The following is a 6,006-nucleotide window of genomic DNA, read 5'->3' on the forward strand; positions in this document are numbered from 1 at the left end:
TTGGGCTGGAGGATCCACTTCCAAGATAGCTCACGCCCATGGCAACCGAGTTGGTGCTGCTGACTGGCCGCTCAGCCAGCAACTGAGAGCCATGGGCCTTAGTTCCTTTCCAGAGAGTTCTACCCTTAGTGCAAGGTACTCAGTTCCAAAAGAGATTGTCTCAAGAGACAGGAAGTTGGAAAATGCCATATTCTTAAGACCTAGACCTGGAAACTAGTCCCGTATCACCTTGGCTGTATTTTGGTGGTCAATTGGAGAGTCTAGATTCCAGGGAAGGGACACAGACTCTACCTCTCAAAGGGAGATGTGATAAAGACTTTGGAAGCTATGTTTTAAAACTGTCACATCAAGTTCAAGGAAATCAATTTCAGTTATTGATGCATCCTCTAAAAAGCCCGGAGAGGGGATCCCTGGGTGGCTCAGCGGTTTAGCACCTGCCTTTGGCCCAGGGCGTGATCCTGGACTCTCTCTCTCTCTGTGTATGTGTCTCTCATGAATAAATAAATAAAATCTTAAAAATAAATAAATAAAAAATCAAAAGCCCTGAGCGTTTAAATGTGGAGAATGTATTATGTATGACTAGCTGACCTAATACTAGGTGTAATATCTGGCCTCACACTACATTGTCACCTGCATCTCAGTTAAACTAAGATTACAGCATATTCCGTATTGGAATTTCCCAACCAATCCCTCACCTCCAACCTGCTTTTGGTCAAAATTCAGCTCTATGGGATAGGAGAGCCTTTGCCTGAAAAGCATTTGGTGTCTTTTTGATGTGGTATTATCGGCTGAATGTCAGCTACGGATAGACATGTAGTGACATTTAAACCTCCAGCATGGGGCTCTTAACTGGCTCAGTTGGTAGAGCATGCAACTCTTGATCTCAGGGTCCTAAGTTCAACATGGGGGTATAAAGCTTACTTTAAAAAAAATAAGAAAAGAAATAAAAAATAAAACTCTGGCAGATGAGTTTTGGGGAAAAGCATAAAGCATAAAGACAATCATAAATATCATGAGACATTTGGAAACTATTTTGTATTTAGTTTTTTAGTCATCCTGGACCTAACTTGAGAATGAATATCAAGGATCAGTTTGATCAACTTTTGTTAACCAAGTGGCCTTTAAAAAAGATTGATCTGAGGCACCTGGTGGCTCAGCGGTTGAGCGTCTGCCTTCAGCTCAGGTGGTGATCCTGGGGTCCTGGGATCAAGTCCTGCATCGGGCTCCCCACAGGGAGCCTGCTTCTCCTCTGCCTCTCCGTGTCTCTCATGAATAAATAAGTAAAATCTTAAAAAAATATTGACCAATTGTTTCCCCCCTTTTATTTTTTTTTTATTTATTTTTTTTTTTGTTTCCCCCCTTTTAATGGGTACAAGACATATTAGTGTATGGGTGCATGGACTCTCTTGGCTGGCCTGTAAAAAGTCAAGGGCAATTATATTATTTTGAATTATTTTATTTTTTAAAGATTTCTTTGAGTAGGGGAGAGAGAGAGCGCAAACAGGGGGAGGGAGAAGCAGACTCCACTCTTAGCAGGGAGCCCAGTGTGGGGCTTGATCCCAGGACCTGGAGATCATGAACTCAGCCGAAGGCAGATGCTCAATGGGCTGAGCCACCCAGGCACCCTGGAACAATTTTAGATAACAAATTTCTATTAGTCTGTTGATTTTCTTATTTGTGTCAAATCATATTTTCTTATTGTGTCATAGTCCAAACCACAGGTTTTGATTTGGAAACTTCTAGCCAATTTTGACTCCTGTACCCTGGATTCCTAGTAAGTTAACTGGGCTTTTAAAAATAAGTCACTGAGAGGTTTCTTATGAATTCTGGAAAGACAGGATGACCAAAGTACAGTCATGGTTGGTGTGGTAAATATATGAGATTTGTAATATAGCAATATCCCTCCGTTGGCACCTCCACCTGAGGTTAGCCAGAACTGGGTCATTTCCTTCATGAAAACTTATCAATCTAAAAACCCTTTAAAATTTGCATTTTAATAAAAATAAAAATTGCATGTGATTCTTAACATAATAGAAGAAAACTTCCCTGAACTTGAAAAAAGTTTTTTTTTAAAGATTTTATTTATTTTTTGTGAGAGAGAGAGAGTGAGCACACATGAGTGGGGGGAGGGACAGAGGGAGAAGCAGACTCCCCCGCTGAGCAGGGAGCCAGGTGCAGGGCTCATCGCAGGACCGGGGATCATGACCTGAGCTGAAAGCAGGCACTTAACTGACTGAGCCACCCAGGCGCCAGAGAAAAGATCTTTATCTTCAGATTGAAATGATTCACTGATTCCCTGATTCCCAGCATGACAACTTTGAAATATGCCTACCAGTTGTTTGATATTCCTCCTTTCAAGACGTGGAACTTAAAAAAAAAAAAAAAGATGTGAAACTTTATTCTCCTTCCCTTGAGGGTAGGATGGGCTCCTTTTTCTTTCCCATACATCACTTGCTCTGAGGGAAGCCAGTTTCCGTTTCAGAAAGACACCTGAGCAGCTCTACAAAGACTCACATAACAAGGAACTGAGGCCTCCTGCCAACATCCATGTGATTGAGCCATGATGGAAATGGATCCTCCAGCTCCAGCCAGGGATTCAGATGACTGAAGCCCCAGCTCACATCTTCACTGCAACCTCATGAGAGATACTTAGCCAGAACCAACCAGTTAACCCATATCTGAATTCCTAATCAATAGCAATCATGAGATAAAATGATTATTGTTTTAAGATACTAAATTTCGTTTTTTTTTTTAAGATGCTAAATTTTGGATTAATATGATAGATGATAACTCAAGGATTAAGATTTCTAAAAAAATAAAAAATAAAAAAATAAAAAAGATTTCTAAAAATAAGGGCACATCTAGAAGTTAGGGAAAAACGCTTACAAACATTAGGCAGAACAAGCTACTTACAAATAAACAAAATCCGATGAAAGATTTTTTTAATATTGACATTTTATTATGTATTTTTTCTTTAAAAAATTTTAGAAATCATTTATTTATTTATTTTTAGAAATATTTTATTTAAATTCAATTTACCAAAACACAGTATAACACCCAGTGCTCATCTCATCATGTGCCCTCCTTAATTGATGAAAATTTGTTAATAGTAATAACGGAAGCTGTAAGTCAACAACAACGTTTGGACAAGCAAAGATTCAGTTTACCTATACATCTCATTTTCAAAAATAATGGAAGAAATTTTCTGATTTTATAAAAATGGAATAGAATTTAATATGACTACCCCTACAGATCCTAGGGCAAGATAAAGGATATAGAAAAAGCTATCTTACAATATTTAAGTTAAGTGGATGGAGACAGTCTGAATAATTTGTAATATGAGTCTTGAAATAGAAATAATTTCCACTTTTAGGGGATCCCTGGGTGGCTTAGCGGTTTAGCACCTGCCTTTGGCCCAGGGTGCGATCCTGGGGTCCTGGAATCCAGTCCCACGTCGGGCTCCCGACATGGAGCCTGCTTCTCCCTCCTCCTGTGTTGTGTCTCTGCCTCTCTCTCTCTCTCTCTATGTCTATCATAAATAAATAAATAAATCTTTAAAAAAAAAAGAAATAAATAATTTCCACTTTTACAGAGTAGTAGTAAGCTTTCTAATACATAATACATCATTCAACAAGTATTAACTTACTATGTATGTATATGTACTTTAAAAAAACATTTTAGCAAGTCTGTGGACTTTGAAGCTCTTCTTTAAAGAATGCAGGTTCAGGGCCACCAGATTATTGATTTTGATTCAGGTCATAATCTCAGGGTCATGAGATCAAGCCCTGCTGGGAGTGAACCTGCTTAAAATTCTCCCTCTCTTCCTCCCCCTCTGCTCCCCACCACTTCTTTGCTCTCTCTCTCTCTCTCTCTCTCAAAAATAAAGAATGCAAGTTCACAGTCCAGTCCCTCAAGAGTTACAAAAAAATCTCCTGAAACACTGCATACAATTAGTTTTCAAGAATGTAATATTTGCAGAGTTTGGCTTATTGTCTAAAATCTACGCTACATTTAACTGACATGTAAGTTTTTTTCTTTTTTAAATAATTTATTATTTCTTAATGAGAGACACAGGGCGGGGGTGGCGGGCAGAGACACAGGCAGAGGGAGAAGCAGGCTCCCTGCAGGGAGCCGGATGGGGGACTCCATCCTGGGACCCCAGGGTTACGCCCTGGGCCGGAGGCGGACGCTCAACTGCTGAGCCCCCCAGGCTGCCCACATGTAAGTTTTTTTTTTTTTTTTTTTTTAAGATTTATTGTTTTTGAGAGAGACCAAGTGCACACACAAGTGTGGGAGGAGCAGGGAGGAGAGGGAGAGAGAGAGAGACTTGAGCAGCACCCGGAGAAGCCGGGAGCCCCACAGGGGGCTTGATCTTACTACCCTGAAATCTTGACCTCAGTGGAAATCAAGAATTGGATGCCTCCCCGCTGAGCCACCCTGGCATCCCACAAATGTGTGACTTTTTGTTTTTTGTTTTTGTTTTGTTTTTAGTTTTTTAATTTTTATTTATTTATTTTTATTTTATTTTTTTGACTTTTTGTATTCAAATGCTAACGTCCATCTTTAGGAAACCGACCTTTTTTTTTTTTTTTTTTTTTTTTTTTTTAGGAAACCGACCTTTTTCTTCTTCATAATGTTTAGATGCAGAAGCTATTGCATCATGTGTATTTGGGAGGGGCCAGCAATAAGAACATGTTTTGTCTTTTATTATTTTTTAAAGATTTATTTATTCATGAGAGACACACAGAGAGAGGCAGAGACACAGGCAGAGGGAGAAGCAGGCTCCATGCAGGGAGCTCGATGTGGGACTCGATTCAGAGTCTCCAGGATCACGCCCTGGGCGGAAGGTAGTGCTAAACCACTGAGCCACCCAGGGGATCCCCATGTTTTATCTTTTATTTCACTTTTTAAAATATTTTATTTATTTATTCATGAGAGACACACAGAGAGAGGCAGAGACCCAGGCAGAGGGAGAAGCAGGCTCCGTGCAGGGACCCGATGCAGGACTGGATCCCATGACCCCGGGGTCACGCCCTGGGCCAAAGGCAGGTGCTCAACCGCTGAGCCCCCCAGGGATCCCCATGTTTTATCTTTTAAATGGTGTGACGTCGGGCCTGTTTAAGTGTAGGTCGTTCCTGGCTTTAGTATTAGCTATCCAATGGAAAACCACCGGGAATAGAAGACTTGCAACATGAAGCTCTATGGGTGTTTCCTCTACGTTGCAAATAATGCTAGTGGCTCCCTGAGGTTCTTTTCTCTTGTCATTTCAACACTTGCATCTATGTCAAGTTAACGTGAAACAAAATTTTAGCATCTGCGTCTTGTAGGGCGCTTTGCGTCCCCCCTAAATAAGAGGGATGTAAGGAAGCTTATGAGTGCGATGCACACCGTGCACGGAGCTAAGCCACCCCGGGGTCCCGCGCGGGAGCAAGGGCTGCAGAAAAGCGAGCTCACGCGCCGAGCGGCTACACCTCTCCACCTGTCCGTTCAGCCAGGCCTCTGGGCCCTCCTCGGGGGAAGCCGTGCCTGCTCATAAAGACCCCCTGCGTCACCTGCAGCCCCTCTGCTTCCCGCCTCCCGCCGCCCCACCGAGGCCGCCGCACCGCACAGGTGCACGGCGCGCATCGCCCTCCGCAGCCCTCGGAGCAGCAGCAGGCCCCGCCCCCCGGCCCCGCCCCGGCCCCACGTGACCGCGCCGGCCCAATCACCGAAGCCCACGCTTCGGTGCGGGCCGCGTGCGCTCCCAGAGGCGGAGCTCGCGCGGCGCCCCGCCCAGGCCGCGCGGGTGCTTCCGCGTCAATCGTCCCGCGAGGCAGCGGTCTCCGGTGTCGCGGGTTCCTAGGCCGCGTCGTTTCCGCGCGCGGCCTCGGGAGCGCGCCCCGGATTGGCCTGCTCTGGAGGCGGCGCAGGACCCGTTTGCGCCTCGGACCACTTCCTGAGGCGCGAGGCCGGAAGTCACCTGGTGCTTCCGGAGCCCCGCGGGGAAGGAAGGTGCCGGCGGCCGGC

The sequence above is a fragment of the Canis lupus genome, chromosome 22 (assembly GCF_048164855.1).
Source record: "Canis lupus baileyi chromosome 22, mCanLup2.hap1, whole genome shotgun sequence".
In the NCBI taxonomy this organism is placed as follows: domain Eukaryota; kingdom Metazoa; phylum Chordata; class Mammalia; order Carnivora; family Canidae; genus Canis; species Canis lupus.